The sequence below is a fragment of the Ambystoma mexicanum genome, chromosome 2q (genome assembly GCF_040938575.1).
Source record: "Ambystoma mexicanum isolate Mex_15411 chromosome 2q, UKY_AmexF1_1, whole genome shotgun sequence".
Taxonomy (NCBI): domain Eukaryota; kingdom Metazoa; phylum Chordata; class Amphibia; order Caudata; family Ambystomatidae; genus Ambystoma; species Ambystoma mexicanum.
The window spans coordinates 1,466,869,453-1,466,888,092 of record NC_090924.1 but is presented as its reverse complement, the minus strand read 5'-3'; positions in this window follow the sequence as shown (position 1 = coordinate 1,466,888,092).

The window sequence follows — 18,640 nt, the reverse complement described above, 5'->3', positions numbered from 1 at the left end:
TCTTTATAAGACACAGCGGATCACAGACTCTGATGCGCATCACTGGAAGGGGCTAGCCTGATGGGAATCCTCTTTATAAGACACAGCGGATCACAGACTCTGATGCGCATTACTGGAACGGGGTAGCCTGATGGGAATTATCTTTATAAGACACGGCGGATCACAGACTTTGATGCGCATCACTGGAACGGGCTAGCCTGATGGGAATCCTTTTTATAAGATACAGCGGATCACAGACTCTGATGCACATCACTGGAACGGGCTAGCCTGAAGGAATCATCTTTATAAGACACAGTGGATCACAGACTCTGATGCGCATCACTGGAACAGGCTAGCCTGATGGGAATCCTCTTTATAAGACACGACGGATCAAAGACTCTGATGTACATCACTGGAACGGGTTAGCCTGATGGGAATCCTCTTTATAAGACACAGCGGATCACAGACTGTGATGTGCATCACTGGAACGGGCTAACCTGATGGGAATCCTCTTTATAAGACACAGCGGATCACAGACTCTGATGCACATCACTGGAACGGGCTAGCCTGATGGGAATCCTCTTTATAAGACACAGCGGATCACAGACTCTGATGCGCATCACTGGAACGGGCTAGCCTGATGGGAATCCTCTTTATAAGACACAGCGGATCACAGACTCTGATGCGCATCACTGGAACGGGCTAGCCTGATGGGAATCCTCTTTATAAGACACAGCGGATCACAGAATCTGATGCTCATCACTGGAACGGGCTAGCCTGATGGGAATCATCTTTATAAGACACAACGGATCACAGACTCTGATGCACATCACTGGAACGGGGTAGACTGATGGGAATCCTCTTTATAAGACACAGCGGATCACAGACTCTGATGCGCATCACTGGAACGGGCTAGCCTGATGGGAATCCTCTTTATAAGACACAGCGGATCACAGACTCTGATGCGCATCACTGGAACAGGCTAGCCTGATGGGAATCCTCTTTATAAGACACGACGGATCAAAGACTCTGATGTACATCACTGGAACGGGTTAGCCTGATGGGAATCCTCTTTATAAGACACAGCGGATCACAGACTCTGATGCGCATCACTGGAACGGGCTAACCTGATGGGAATCCTCTTTATAAGACACAGCGGATCACAGACTCTGATGCGCATCACTGGAACGGGCTAGCCTGATGGGAATCATCTTTATAAGACACGGCGGATCACAGACTCTGATGCGCATCACTGGAACGGGCTAGCCTGATGGGAATCATCTTTATAAGACACGGCGGATCACAGGCTTTGATGCGCATCACTGGAACGGGCTAGCCTGATGGGAATCCTCTTTATAAGATACTGCGGATCACAGGCTCTGATGCGCATCACTGGAACGGGCTAGCCTGATTGGAATCCTCTTTATAAGACACAGCGGATCACAGACTCTGATGCGCATCACTGGAACGGGCTAGCCTGATGGGAATCATCTTCATAAGACACAGCGGATCACAGACTCTGATGCGCATCACTGGAACAGGCTAGCCTGATGGGAATCCTCTTTATAAGACACAGCGGATCACAGACTCTGATGCGCATCACTGGAACGGGCTAGCCTAATGGGAATCATCTTTATAAGACACAGCGGATCAGAGACTCTGATGCGCATCACTGGAACGGGCTAGCCTGATGGGAATCCGCTTTATAAGACAATGCGGATCACAGACTCTGATGCGCATCACTGGAACGGGCTAGCCTGATGGAATCCTCTTTATAAGACACAGTGGATCACAGACTCTGATGCGCATCACTGAACGGGCTAGCCTGATGGGAATCCTCTTTATAAGACACAGCGGATCACAGAATCTGATGCGCATCACTGGAACGGGCTAGCCTGATGGGAATCATCTTTATAAGACACAACGGATCACAGACTCTGATGCACATCACTGGAACGGGGTAGACTGATGGGAATCCTCTTTATAAGACACAGCGGATCACAGACTCTGATGCGCATCACTGGAACGGGCTAGCCTGATGGGAATCCTCTTTATAAGACACAGCGGATCACAAACTCTGATGCGCATCACTGGAACAGGCTAGCCTGATGGGAATCCTCTTTATAAGACACGACGGATCAAAGACTCTGATGTACATCACTGGAACGGGTTAGCCTGATGGGAATCCTCTTTATAAGACACAGCGGATCACAGACTCTGATGCGCATCACTGGAACGGGCTAACCTGATGGGAATCCTCTTTATAAGACACAGCGGATCACAGACTCTGATGCGCATCACTGGAACGGGGTAGCCTGATGGGAATCATCTTTATAAGACACGGCGGATCACAGACTCTGATGCGCATCACTGGAACAGGCTAGCCTGATGGGAATCCTCTTTATAAGACACGGCGGATCACAGACTCTGATGCGCATCACTGGAACAGGCTAGCCTGATGGGAATCCTCTTTATAAGACACAGCGGATCACAGACTCTGATGCGCATCACTGGAACGGGCTAGCCTGATGGGAATCCTCTTTATAAGACACAGCGGATCACAGACTCTGATGCACATCACTGGAACGGGGTAGCCTGATGGGAATCATCTTTATAAGACACAGCGGATCACAGACTCTGATGCACATCAATGGAATGGGCTAGCCTGATGGGAATCCTCTCTATAAGACATGGCGGATCACAGACTCTGATGCACATCACTGGAACGGGCTAGCCTGATGGGAATCCTCTTTATAAGACTTGGCGGATCTCAGGCTCTGATGCACATCACTGGAACAGGCTAGCCTGATGGGAATCCTCTTTATAAGACACAGCGGATCACAGACTCTGATGCGCATTACTGAAATGGGCTAGCCTGATGGGAATCCTCTTTATAAGACACGGCGGATCACAGGCTCTGATTCGCATCACTGGAATGGGTTAGCCTGATGGGAATCCTCTTTATAAGACATGGCGGATCACAGACTCTGATGCGCATCACTGGAACGGGCTAGCCTGATGGGAATCCTCTTTATAAGACACAGCAGATCACAGGCTCTGATGCACATCACTGGAATGGGCTAGCCTGATGGGAATCCTCTTTATAAGACACAGCGGATCACAGACTGTGATGAGCATCACTGGAACGGGCTAGCCTGATGGGAATAATCTTTATAAGACACAGCGGATCACAGACTCTGATGCGCATCAATGGAATGGGCTAGCCTGATGGGAATCCTCTTTATAAGACATGGCGGATCACAGACTCTGATGCGCATCACTTGGAACGGACTAGCCTGATGGGAATCATCTTTATAAGACACAGCGGATCACAGACTCTGATGCGCATCACTGGAACGGGCTAGCCTGATGGGAATCCTCTTCATAAGACACAGCGGATCACAGACTCTGATGCGCATCACTGAAACGGGCTAGCCTGATGGGAATCCTCTTTATAAGACACAGCGGATCACAGACTGTGATGCACATCACTGGAACGGGCTAGCCTGATGGGAATCCTCTCTATAAGACACGGCGGATCACAGACTCTGATGCGCATCACTGGAACGGGGTAGCCTGATGGGAATCCTCTTTATAAGACACAGCGGATCACAGACTCTGATGCGCATCACTGGAACGGGCTAGCCTGATGGGGATCCTCTTTATAAGACATGGCGGATCACAGACTCTAATGTACATCACTGGAACGGACTAGCCTGATGGGGATCCTGTTTATAAGACATGGCGGATCACAGACTCTGAGGCACATCACTGGAATATGCTAACCTGATGGGATCCTCTTTATAAGACACAGTGGATCACAGACTCTGATGCGCATCACTGGAACGGGCTAGCCTGATGGGGATCCTCTTTATAAGACATGGCGGATCACAGACTCTAATGTACATCACTGGAACGGACTAGCCTGATGGGGATCCTCTTTATAAGACACGGCGGATCACAGACTCTGATGCACATCAATGGAATGGGCTAACCTGATGGGAATCCTCTTTATAAGATGTGGCGGATCAAAGACTCTGATGCACATCACTGGAACGGGCTAGCCTGATGGGAATCCTCTCTATAAGACACGGCGGATCACAGACTCTGATGCACATCACTGGAACAGACTAGCCTGATGGGAATCCTCTTTATAAGACACGACGGATCAAAGACTCTGATGTACATCACTGGAACGGGTTAGCCTGATGGGAATCCTCTTTATAAGACACGACGGATCACAGACTCTGATGTACATCACTGGAACGGGTTAGCCTGATGGAAATCCTCTTTAAAAGACACGACGGATCACAGACTCTGATGTACATCACTGGAACGGGTTAGCGTGATGGGGATCCTCTTTATAAGACATGCAGATCAGAGACTCTGATGTACATCACTGGAACGGGTTAGCCTGATGGGAATCCTCTTTATAAGACATGGCGGATCACAGACTCTGATGCATATCACTGGAACGGGCTAGCCTGATGGGAATCCTCTTTATAAGACACAGCGGATCACAGACTCTGATGCTCATCACTGGAACGGGCTAACCTGATGGGAATCCTCTTTATAAGACACGGCGGATCACAGACTCTGATGCGCATCACTGGAAGGGGTAGCCTGATGGGAATCATCTTTATAAGACATGGCGGATCACAGACTCTGATGCATATCACTGGAACGGGCTAGCCTGATGGGAGCCCTCTTTATAAGGCACAGTGGATCACAGACTCTGATGCACATCACTGGAACGGGCTAGCCTGATGGGAATCCTCTTTATAAGACACAGCGGATCACAGACTCTGATGCGCATTACTGGAACGGGCTAGCCTGATGGGAATCCTCTTTATAAGACACAGCGGATCACAGACTCTGATGCACATCACTGGAACGGGCTAGACAGATGGGAATCCTCTCTATAAGACATGGCGGATCACAGACTCTGATGCACATCACTGGAACGGGCTAGCCTGATGGGAATCACCTTTAAAAGACACAGCGGATCGCAGACTCTGATGCGCATCACTGGAACGGGCTAACCTGATGGGAAACCTCTTTATAAGACACAGTGGATCACAGACTCTGATGCGCATCACTGGAACGAGGTAGCCTGATGGGAATCCTCTTTATAAGACACGACGGATCACAGACTCTGATGTACATCACTGGAACGGGTTAGCCTGATGGGAATCCTCTTTAAAAGACACGACGGATCACAGACTCTGATGTACATCACTGGAACGGGTTAGCGTGATGGGGATCCTCTTTATAAGACATGCAGATCAGAGACTCTGATGTACATCACTGGAACGGGTTAGCCTGATGGGAATCCTCTTTATAAGACATGGCGGATCACAGACTCTGATGCATATCACTGGAACGGGCTAGCCTGATGGGAATCCTCTTTATAAGACACAGCGGATCACAGACTCTGATGCTCATCACTGGAACGGGCTAACCTGATGGGAATCCTCTTTATAAGACACGGCGGATCACAGACTCTGATGCGCATCACTGGAAGGGGTAGCCTGATGGGAATCATCTTTATAAGACATGGCGGATCACAGACTCTGATGCATATCACTGGAACGGGCTAGCCTGATGGGAGCCCTCTTTATAAGGCACAGTGGATCACAGACTCTGATGCACATCACTGGAACGGGCTAGCCTGATGGGAATCCTCTTTATAAGACACAGCGGATCACAGACTCTGATGCGCATTACTGGAACGGGCTAGCCTGATGGGAATCCTCTTTATAAGACACAGCGGATCACAGACTCTGATGCACATCACTGGAACGGGCTAGACAGATGGGAATCCTCTCTATAAGACATGGCGGATCACAGACTCTGATGCACATCACTGGAACGGGCTAGCCTGATGGGAATCACCTTTAAAAGACACAGCGGATCGCAGACTCTGATGCGCATCACTGGAACGGGCTAACCTGATGGGAAACCTCTTTATAAGACACAGTGGATCACAGACTCTGATGCGCATCACTGGAACGAGGTAGCCTGATGGGAATCATCTTTATAAGACACGGCGGATCACAGACTCTGATGCGCATCGCTGGAACGGGCTAGCCTGATGGGAATCCTCTTTATAAGACACTGCGGATCACAGACTCTGATGCGCATCGCTGGAACGGGCTAGCCTGATGGAATCATCTTTATAAGACACAGTGGATCACAGACTCTGATGCACATCACTGAACGGGCTAGCCTGATGGGAATCCTCTTTATAAGACACAGCGGATCACAGACTCTGATGCGCATCACTGGAACGGGCTAGCCTGATGGGAATCATCTTTATAAGACACAGCGGATCACAGACTCTGATGCGCATCACTGGAACAGGCTAGCCTGATGGGAATCCTCTTTATAAGACACAGCGGATCACAGACTCTGATGCGCATCACTGGAACGGGCTAGCCTGATGGGAATCATCTTTATAAGACACAGCGGATCACAGACTCTGATGCGCATCACTGGAACGGGCTAGCCTGATGGGAATCCTCTTTATAAGACAATGCGGATCACAGACTCTGATGCGCATCACTGGAACGGGCTAGCCTGATGGAATCCTCTTTATAAGACACAGTGGATCACAGACTCTGATGCACATCACTGAACGGGCTAGCCTGATGGGAATCCTCTTTATAAGACACAGTGGATCACAGACTCTGATGCGCATCACTGGAACGGGCTAGCCTGATGGGAATCATCTTTATAAGACAGAGCGGATCACAGACTCTGATGCGCATCACTGGAACGGGTAGCCTGATGGGAATCCTCTTTATAAGACACAGCGGATCACAGACTCTGATGCGCATCACTGGAACGGGCTAGCCTGATTGGAATCCTCTTTATAAGACACAGCGGATCACAGACTCTGATGCGCATCACTGGAATGGGCTAGCCTGATGGGAATCCTCTTTATAAGACACGGCGGATCACAGACTCTGATGTACATCACTGGAACGGGTTTGCCTGATGGGAATCCTCTTTATAAGACACGACGGATCACAGACTCTGATGTACATCACTGGAACGGGTTAGCCTGATGGGGATCCTCTTTATAAGACATGCAGATCACAGACTCTGATGCGCATCACTGGAACGGGGTAGCCTGATGGGAATCATCTTTATAAGACACGGCGGATCACAGACTCTGATGCGCATCACTGGAACGGGCTAGCCTGATGGGAATCCTCTTTATAAGACATGGCGGATCACAGACTCTGATAGGCATCACTGGAATGGGCTAGCCTGATGGGAATTCTCTTTATAAGACACAGCGGATCACAGACTCTGATGCGCATCACTGAAACGGGCTAGCCTGATGGGAATCATCTTTATAAGACACAGCGGATCACAGACTCTGATGCGCATCACTGGAACGGGCTAGCCTGATGGGAATCTGCTTTATAAGACAATGCGGATCACAGACTCTGATGCACATCACTGGAACGGGCTATCCTGATGGGAATCTGCTTTATAAGACAATTCGGATCACAGACTCTGATGCGCATCACTGGAACGGGCTAGCCTGATGGGAATCTGCTTTATAAGACAATGCGGATCACAGATTCTGATGCGCATCACTGGAACGGGCTAGCCTGATGGAATCCTCTTTATAAGACACAGTGGATCACAGACTCTGATGCACATAACTGAACGGGCTAGCCTGATGGGAATCCTCTTTATAAGACACAGCGGATCACAGACTCTGATGCGCATCACTGGAACGGGCTAGCCTGATGGGAATCATCTTTATAAGACACAGCGGATCACAGACTCTGATGCGCATCACTGGAACGGGGTAGCCTGATTGGAATCCTCTTTATAAGACACAGCGGATCACAGACTCTGATGCGCATCACTGGAAGGGGCTAGCCTGATGGGAATCCTCTTTATAAGACACAGCGGATCACAGACTCTGATGCGCATTACTGGAACGGGGTAGCCTGATGGGAATTATCTTTATAAGACACGGCGGATCACAGACTTTGATGCGCATCACTGGAACGGGCTAGCCTGATGGGAATCCTTTTTATAAGATACTGCGGATCACAGACTCTGATGCACATCACTGGAACGGGCTAGCCTGAAGGAATCATCTTTATAAGACACAGTGGATCACAGACTCTGATGCGCATCACTGGAACAGGCTAGCCTGATGGGAATCCTCTTTATAAGACACGACGGATCAAAGACTCTGATGTACATCACTGGAACGGGTTAGCCTGATGGGAATCCTCTTTATAAGACACAGCGGATCACAGACTGTGATGTGCATCACTGGAACGGGCTAACCTGATGGGAATCCTCTTTATAAGACACAGCGGATCACAGACTCTGATGCACATCACTGGAACGGGCTAGCCTGATGGGAATCCTCTTTATAAGACACAGCGGATCACAGACTCTGATGCGCATCACTGGAACGGGCTAGCCTGATGGGAATCCTCTTTATAAGACACAGCGGATCACAGACTCTGATGCGCATCACTGGAACGGGCTAGCCTGATGGGAATCCTCTTTATAAGACACAGCGGATCACAGAATCTGATGCTCATCACTGGAACGGGCTAGCCTGATGGGAATCATCTTTATAAGACACAACGGATCACAGACTCTGATGCACATCACTGGAACGGGGTAGACTGATGGGAATCCTCTTTATAAGACACAGCGGATCACAGACTCTGATGCGCATCACTGGAACGGGCTAGCCTGATGGGAATCCTCTTTATAAGACACAGCGGATCACAGACTCTGATGCGCATCACTGGAACAGGCTAGCCTGATGGGAATCCTCTTTATAAGACACGACGGATCAAAGACTCTGATGTACATCACTGGAACGGGTTAGCCTGATGGGAATCCTCTTTATAAGACACAGCGGATCACAGACTCTGATGCGCATCACTGGAACGGGCTAACCTGATGGGAATCCTCTTTATAAGACACAGCGGATCACAGACTCTGATGCGCATCACTGGAACGGGCTAGCCTGATGGGAATCATCTTTATAAGACACGGCGGATCACAGACTCTGATGCGCATCACTGGAACGGGCTAGCCTGATGGGAATCATCTTTATAAGACACGGCGGATCACAGGCTTTGATGCGCATCACTGGAACGGGCTAGCCTGATGGGAATCCTCTTTATAAGATACTGCGGATCACAGGCTCTGATGCGCATCACTGGAACGGGCTAGCCTGATTGGAATCCTCTTTATAAGACACAGCGGATCACAGACTCTGATGCGCATCACTGGAACGGGCTAGCCTGATGGGAATCATCTTCATAAGACACAGCGGATCACAGACTCTGATGCGCATCACTGGAACAGGCTAGCCTGATGGGAATCCTCTTTATAAGACACAGCGGATCACAGACTCTGATGCGCATCACTGGAACGGGCTAGCCTAATGGGAATCATCTTTATAAGACACAGCGGATCAGAGACTCTGATGCGCATCACTGGAACGGGCTAGCCTGATGGGAATCCGCTTTATAAGACAATGCGGATCACAGACTCTGATGCGCATCACTGGAACGGGCTAGCCTGATGGAATCCTCTTTATAAGACACAGTGGATCACAGACTCTGATGCGCATCACTGAACGGGCTAGCCTGATGGGAATCCTCTTTATAAGACACAGCGGATCACAGAATCTGATGCGCATCACTGGAACGGGCTAGCCTGATGGGAATCATCTTTATAAGACACAACGGATCACAGACTCTGATGCACATCACTGGAACGGGGTAGACTGATGGGAATCCTCTTTATAAGACACAGCGGATCACAGACTCTGATGCGCATCACTGGAACGGGCTAGCCTGATGGGAATCCTCTTTATAAGACACAGCGGATCACAAACTCTGATGCGCATCACTGGAACAGGCTAGCCTGATGGGAATCCTCTTTATAAGACACGACGGATCAAAGACTCTGATGTACATCACTGGAACGGGTTAGCCTGATGGGAATCCTCTTTATAAGACACAGCGGATCACAGACTCTGATGCGCATCACTGGAACGGGCTAACCTGATGGGAATCCTCTTTATAAGACACAGCGGATCACAGACTCTGATGCGCATCACTGGAACGGGGTAGCCTGATGGGAATCATCTTTATAAGACACGGCGGATCACAGACTCTGATGCGCATCACTGGAACAGGCTAGCCTGATGGGAATCCTCTTTATAAGACACGGCGGATCACAGACTCTGATGCGCATCACTGGAACAGGCTAGCCTGATGGGAATCCTCTTTATAAGACACAGCGGATCACAGACTCTGATGCGCATCACTGGAACGGGGTAGCCTGATGGGAATCATCTTTATAAGACACAGCGGATCACAGACTCTGATGCACATCAATGGAATGGGCTAGCCTGATGGGAATCCTCTCTATAAGACATGGCGGATCACAGACTCTGATGCACATCACTGGAACGGGCTAGCCTGATGGGAATCCTCTTTATAAGACTTGGCGGATCTCAGGCTCTGATGCACATCACTGGAACAGGCTAGCCTGATGGGAATCCTCTTTATAAGACACAGCGGATCACAGACTCTGATGCGCATTACTGAAATGGGCTAGCCTGATGGGAATCCTCTTTATAAGACACGGCGGATCACAGGCTCTGATTCGCATCACTGGAATGGGTTAGCCTGATGGGAATCCTCTTTATAAGACATGGCGGATCACAGACTCTGATGCGCATCACTGGAACGGGCTAGCCTGATGGGAATCCTCTTTATAAGACACAGCAGATCACAGGCTCTGATGCACATCACTGGAATGGGCTAGCCTGATGGGAATCCTCTTTATAAGACACAGCGGATCACAGACTGTGATGAGCATCACTGGAACGGGCTAGCCTGATGGGAATAATCTTTATAAGACACAGCGGATCACAGACTCTGATGCGCATCAATGGAATGGGCTAGCCTGATGGGAATCCTCTTTATAAGACATGGCGGATCACAGACTCTGATGCGCATCACTGGAACGGACTAGCCTGATGGGAATCATCTTTATAAGACACAGCGGATCACAGACTCTGATGCGCATCACTGGAACGGGCTAGCCTGATGGGAATCCTCTTCATAAGACACAGCGGATCACAGACTCTGATGCGCATCACTGAAACGGGCTAGCCTGATGGGAATCCTCTTTATAAGACACAGCGGATCACAGACTGTGATGCACATCACTGGAACGGGCTAGCCTGATGGGAATCCTCTCTATAAGACACGGCGGATCACAGACTCTGATGCGCATCACTGGAACGGGGTAGCCTGATGGGAATCCTCTTTATAAGACACAGCGGATCACAGACTCTGATGCGCATCACTGGAACGGGCTAGCCTGATGGGGATCCTCTTTATAAGACATGGCGGATCACAGACTCTAATGTACATCACTGGAACGGACTAGCCTGATGGGGATCCTGTTTATAAGACATGGCGGATCACAGACTCTGAGGCACATCACTGGAATATGCTAACCTGATGGGATCCTCTTTATAAGACACAGTGGATCACAGACTCTGATGCGCATCACTGGAACGGGCTAGCCTGATGGGGATCCTCTTTATAAGACATGGCGGATCACAGACTCTAATGTACATCACTGGAACGGACTAGCCTGATGGGGATCCTCTTTATAAGACACGGCGGATCACAGACTCTGATGCACATCAATGGAATGGGCTAACCTGATGGGAATCCTCTTTATAAGATGTGGCGGATCAAAGACTCTGATGCACATCACTGGAACGGGCTAGCCTGATGGGAATCCTCTCTATAAGACACGGCGGATCACAGACTCTGATGCACATCACTGGAACAGACTAGCCTGATGGGAATCCTCTTTATAAGACACGACGGATCAAAGACTCTGATGTACATCACTGGAACGGGTTAGCCTGATGGGAATCCTCTTTATAAGACACGACGGATCACAGACTCTGATGTACATCACTGGAACGGGTTAGCCTGATGGGAATCCTCTTTAAAAGACACGACGGATCACAGACTCTGATGTACATCACTGGAACGGGTTAGCGTGATGGGGATCCTCTTTATAAGACATGCAGATCAGAGACTCTGATGTACATCACTGGAACGGGTTAGCCTGATGGGAATCCTCTTTATAAGACATGGCGGATCACAGACTCTGATGCATATCACTGGAACGGGCTAGCCTGATGGGAATCCTCTTTATAAGACACAGCGGATCACAGACTCTGATGCTCATCACTGGAACGGGCTAACCTGATGGGAATCCTCTTTATAAGACACGGCGGATCACAGACTCTGATGCGCATCACTGGAAGGGGTAGCCTGATGGGAATCATCTTTATAAGACATGGCGGATCACAGACTCTGATGCATATCACTGGAACGGGCTAGCCTGATGGGAGCCCTCTTTATAAGGCACAGTGGATCACAGACTCTGATGCACATCATTGGAACGGGCTAGCCTGATGGGGATCCTCTTTATAAGACACAGCGGATCACAGGCTCTGATTTGCATCACTAGAACGGGCTAGCCTGATGGGAATCCTCTTTATAAGACACAGCGGATCACAGACTCTGATGCGCATCACTGGAACGGGCTAACCTGATGGGAATCCTCTTTATAAGACACAGCGGATCACAGACTCTGATGCGCATCACTGGAACGGGCTAGCCTGATGTGAATCCTGTTTATAAGACACAGTGGATCACAGACTCTGATGCGCATCTCTGGAACGGGGTAGCCTGATGGGAATCCTTTTTATAAGACTTGGCGGATCACAGACTCTGATGTACATCACTGGAACGGACTAGCCTGATGGGGATCCTCTTTATAAGACATGGCGGATCACAGACTCTGAGGCACATCAATGGAATGGGCTAGCCTGATGAGAATCCTCTTTATAAGATGTGGCGGATCAAAGACTCTGATGCACATCACTGGAACGGGCTAGCCTGATGGGAATCCTCTCTATAAGACACGGCGGATCACAGACTCTGATGCACATCACTGGAATGGGCTAGCCTGATGGGATCCTCTCTATAAGACACGGCAGATCACAGACTCTGATGCACATCACTGGAACGGGCTAGCCTGATGGGAATCCTCTTTATAAGACTTGGCAGATCTCAGACTCTGAAGCACATCACTGGAACGGGCTAGCCTGATGATAATCCTCTCTATAAGACATGGCGGATCACAGACTCTGATGCACATCACTGGAACGGGCTAGCCTGATGGGAATAATCTTTATAAGACACAGCGGATCACAGACTCTGATGCACATCAATGGAATGGGCTAGCCTGATGGGAATCCTCTCTATAAGACATGGCGGATCACAGACTCTGATGCGCATCACTGGAACGGGGTAGCCTGATGGGAATCATCTTTATAAGTCACGGCGGATCACAGGCTCTGATTCGCATCACTGGAATGGGTTAGCCTGATGGGAATCCTCTTTATAAGACATGGCGGATCACAGACTCTGATGCACATCACTGGAACGGGCTAGCCTGATGGGAATCCTCTTTATAAGACTTGGCGGATCTCAGACTCTGATGCACATCACTGGAACGGGCTAGCCTGATGGGAATCCTCTCTATAAGACATGGCGGATCACAGACTCTGATGCACATCACTGGAACGGGCTAGCCTGATGGGGATCATCTTTATAAGACACGGCGGATCACAGATTCTGATGCATATCACTGGAACGGGCTAGCCTTATGGGAATCCTCTTTATAAGACACAGCGGATCACAGACTCTGATGAGCATCACTGGAACGGGCTAGCCTGATGGGAATCCTCTTTATAAGACACGGCGGATCACAGACTCTGATGTGCATCACTGGAACGGGCTAGACTGATGGGAATCATCTTTATAAGACACAGCGGATCACAGACTCTGATGGGAATCCTCTTTATAAGACACAGCGGATCACAGACTCTGATGCACATCACTGGAACGGGGTAGCCTGATGGGAATCATCTTTATAAGACACAGCGGATCACAGACTCTGATGCGCATCACTGGAACGGGCTAGCCTGATGGGAATCCTCTTTATAAGACACAGCGGATCACAGACTCTGATGCACATCACTGGAACGGGCTAGCCTGATGGGAATCCTCTTTATAAGACACAGCGGATCACAGACTCTGATGCGCATTACTGGAACGGGCTAGCCTGATGGGAATCCTCTTTATAAGACACAGCGGATCACAGACTCTGATGCACATCACTGGAACGGGCTAGACAGATGGGAATCCTCTCTATAAGACATGGCGGATCACAGACTCTGATGCACATCACTGGAACGGGCTAGCCTGATGGGAATCACCTTTAAAAGACACAGCGGATCGCAGACTCTGATGCGCATCACTGGAACGGGCTAACCTGATGGGAAACCTCTTTATAAGACACAGTGGATCACAGACTCTGATGCGCATCACTGGAACGAGGTAGCCTGATGGGAATCATCTTTATAAGACACGGCGGATCACAGACTCTGATGCGCATCACTGGAACGGGCTAGCCTGATGGGAATCCTCTTTATAAGACACTGCGGATCACAGACTCTGATGCGCATCGCTGGAACGGGCTAGCCTGATGGAATCATCTTTATAAGACACAGTGGATCACAGACTCTGATGCACATCACTGAACGGGCTAGCCTGATGGGAATCCTCTTTATAAGACACAGCGGATCACAGACTCTGATGCGCATCACTGGAACGGGCTAGCCTGATGGGAATCATCTTTATAAGACACAGCGGATCACAGACTCTGATGCGCATCACTGGAACAGGCTAGCCTGATGGGAATCCTCTTTATAAGACACAGCGGATCACAGACTCTGATGCGCATCACTGGAACGGGCTAGCCTGATGGGAATCATCTTTATAAGACACAGCGGATCACAGACTCTGATGCGCATCACTGGAACGGGCTAGCCTGATGGGAATCCTCTTTATAAGACAATGCGGATCACAGACTCTGATGCGCATCACTGGAACGGGCTAGCCTGATGGAATCCTCTTTATAAGACACAGTGGATCACAGACTCTGATGCACATCACTGAACGGGCTAGCCTGATGGGAATCCTCTTTATAAGACACAGTGGATCACAGACTCTGATGCGCATCACTGGAACGGGCTAGCCTGATGGGAATCATCTTTATAAGACAGAGCGGATCACAGACTCTGATGCGCATCACTGGAACGGGTAGCCTGATGGGAATCCTCTTTATAAGACACAGCGGATCACAGACTCTGATGCGCATCACTGGAACGGGCTAGCCTGATTGGAATCCTCTTTATAAGACACAGCGGATCACAGACTCTGATGCGCATCACTGGAATGGGCTAGCCTGATGGGAATCCTCTTTATAAGACACGGCGGATCACAGACTCTGATGTACATCACTGGAACGGGTTTGCCTGATGGGAATCCTCTTTATAAGACACGACGGATCACAGACTCTGATGTACATCACTGGAACGGGTTAGCCTGATGGGGATCCTCTTTATAAGACATGCAGATCACAGACTCTGATGCGCATCACTGGAACGGGGTAGCCTGATGGGAATCATCTTTATAAGACACGGCGGATCACAGACTCTGATGCGCATCACTGGAACGGGCTAGCCTGATGGGAATCCTCTTTATAAGACATGGCGGATCACAGACTCTGATAGGCATCACTGGAATGGGCTAGCCTGATGGGAATTCTCTTTATAAGACACAGCGGATCACAGACTCTGATGCGCATCACTGAAACGGGCTAGCCTGATGGGAATCATCTTTATAAGACACAGCGGATCACAGACTCTGATGCGCATCACTGGAACGGGCTAGCCTGATGGGAATCTGCTTTATAAGACAATGCGGATCACAGACTCTGATGCACATCACTGGAACGGGCTATCCTGATGGGAATCTGCTTTATAAGACAATTCGGATCACAGACTCTGATGCGCATCACTGGAACGGGCTAGCCTGATGGGAATCTGCTTTATAAGACAATGCGGATCACAGATTCTGATGCGCATCACTGGAACGGGCTAGCCTGATGGAATCCTCTTTATAAGACACAGTGGATCACAGACTCTGATGCACATAACTGAACGGGCTAGCCTGATGGGAATCCTCTTTATAAGACACAGCGGATCACAGACTCTGATGCGCATCACTGGAACGGGCTAGCCTGATGGGAATCATCTTTATAAGACACAGCGGATCACAGACTCTGATGCGCATCACTGGAACGGGGTAGCCTGATTGGAATCCTCTTTATAAGACACAGCGGATCACAGACTCTGATGCGCATCACTGGAAGGGGCTAGCCTGATGGGAATCCTCTTTATAAGACACAGCGGATCACAGACTCTGATGCGCATTACTGGAACGGGGTAGCCTGATGGGAATTATCTTTATAAGACACGGCGGATCACAGACTTTGATGCGCATCACTGGAACGGGCTAGCCTGATGGGAATCCTTTTTATAAGATACTGCGGATCACAGACTCTGATGCACATCACTGGAACGGGCTAGCCTGAAGGAATCATCTTTATAAGACACAGTGGATCACAGACTCTGATGCGCATCACTGGAACAGGCTAGCCTGATGGGAATCCTCTTTATAAGACACGACGGATCAAAGACTCTGATGTACATCACTGGAACGGGTTAGCCTGATGGGAATCCTCTTTATAAGACACAGCGGATCACAGACTGTGATGTGCATCACTGGAACGGGCTAACCTGATGGGAATCCTCTTTATAAGACACAGCGGATCACAGACTCTGATGCACATCACTGGAACGGGCTAGCCTGATGGGAATCCTCTTTATAAGACACAGCGGATCACAGACTCTGATGCGCATCACTGGAACGGGCTAGCCTGATGGGAATCCTCTTTATAAGACACAGCGGATCACAGACTCTGATGCGCATCACTGGAACGGGCTAGCCTGATGGGAATCCTCTTTATAAGACACAGCGGATCACAGAATCTGATGCTCATCACTGGAACGGGCTAGCCTGATGGGAATCATCTTTATAAGACACAACGGATCACAGACTCTGATGCACATCACTGGAACGGGGTAGACTGATGGGAATCCTCTTTATAAGACACAGCGGATCACAGACTCTGATGCGCATCACTGGAACGGGCTAGCCTGATGGGAATCCTCTTTATAAGACACAGCGGATCACAGACTCTGATGCGCATCACTGGAACAGGCTAGCCTGATGGGAATCCTCTTTATAAGACACGACGGATCAAAGACTCTGATGTACATCACTGGAACGGGTTAGCCTGATGGGAATCCTCTTTATAAGACACAGCGGATCACAGACTCTGATGCGCATCACTGGAACGGGCTAACCTGATGGGAATCCTCTTTATAAGACACAGCGGATCACAGACTCTGATGCGCATCACTGGAACGGGCTAGCCTGATGGGAATCATCTTTATAAGACACGGCGGATCACAGACTCTGATGCGCATCACTGGAACGGGCTAGCCTGATGGGAATCATCTTTATAAGACACGGCGGATCACAGGCTTTGATGCGCATCACTGGAACGGGCTAGCCTGATGGGAATCCTCTTTATAAGATACTGCGGATCACAGGCTCTGATGCGCATCACTGGAACGGGCTAGCCTGATTGGAATCCTCTTTATAAGACACAGCGGATCACAGACTCTGATGCGCATCACTGGAACGGGCTAGCCTGATGGGAATCATCTTCATAAGACACAGCGGATCACAGACTCTGATGCGCATCACTGGAACAGGCTAGCCTGATGGGAATCCTCTTTATAAGACACAGCGGATCACAGACTCTGATGCGCATCACTGGAACGGGCTAGCCTAATGGGAATCATCTTTATAAGACACAGCGGATCAGAGACTCTGATGCGCATCACTGGAACGGGCTAGCCTGATGGGAATCCGCTTTATAAGACAATGCGGATCACAGACTCTGATGCGCATCACTGGAACGGGCTAGCCTGATGGAATCCTCTTTATAAGACACAGTGGATCACAGACTCTGATGCGCATCACTGAACGGGCTAGCCTGATGGGAATCCTCTTTATAAGACACAGCGGATCACAGAATCTGATGCGCATCACTGGAACGGGCTAGCCTGATGGGAATCATCTTTATAAGACACAACGGATCACAGACTCTGATGCACATCACTGGAACGGGGTAGACTGATGGGAATCCTCTTTATAAGACACAGCGGATCACAGACTCTGATGCGCATCACTGGAACGGGCTAGCCTGATGGGAATCCTCTTTATAAGACACAGCGGATCACAAACTCTGATGCGCATCACTGGAACAGGCTAGCCTGATGGGAATCCTCTTTATAAGACACGACGGATCAAAGACTCTGATGTACATCACTGGAACGGGTTAGCCTGATGGGAATCCTCTTTATAAGACACAGCGGATCACAGACTCTGATGCGCATCACTGGAACGGGCTAACCTGATGGGAATCCTCTTTATAAGACACAGCGGATCACAGACTCTGATGCGCATCACTGGAACGGGGTAGCCTGATGGGAATCATCTTTATAAGA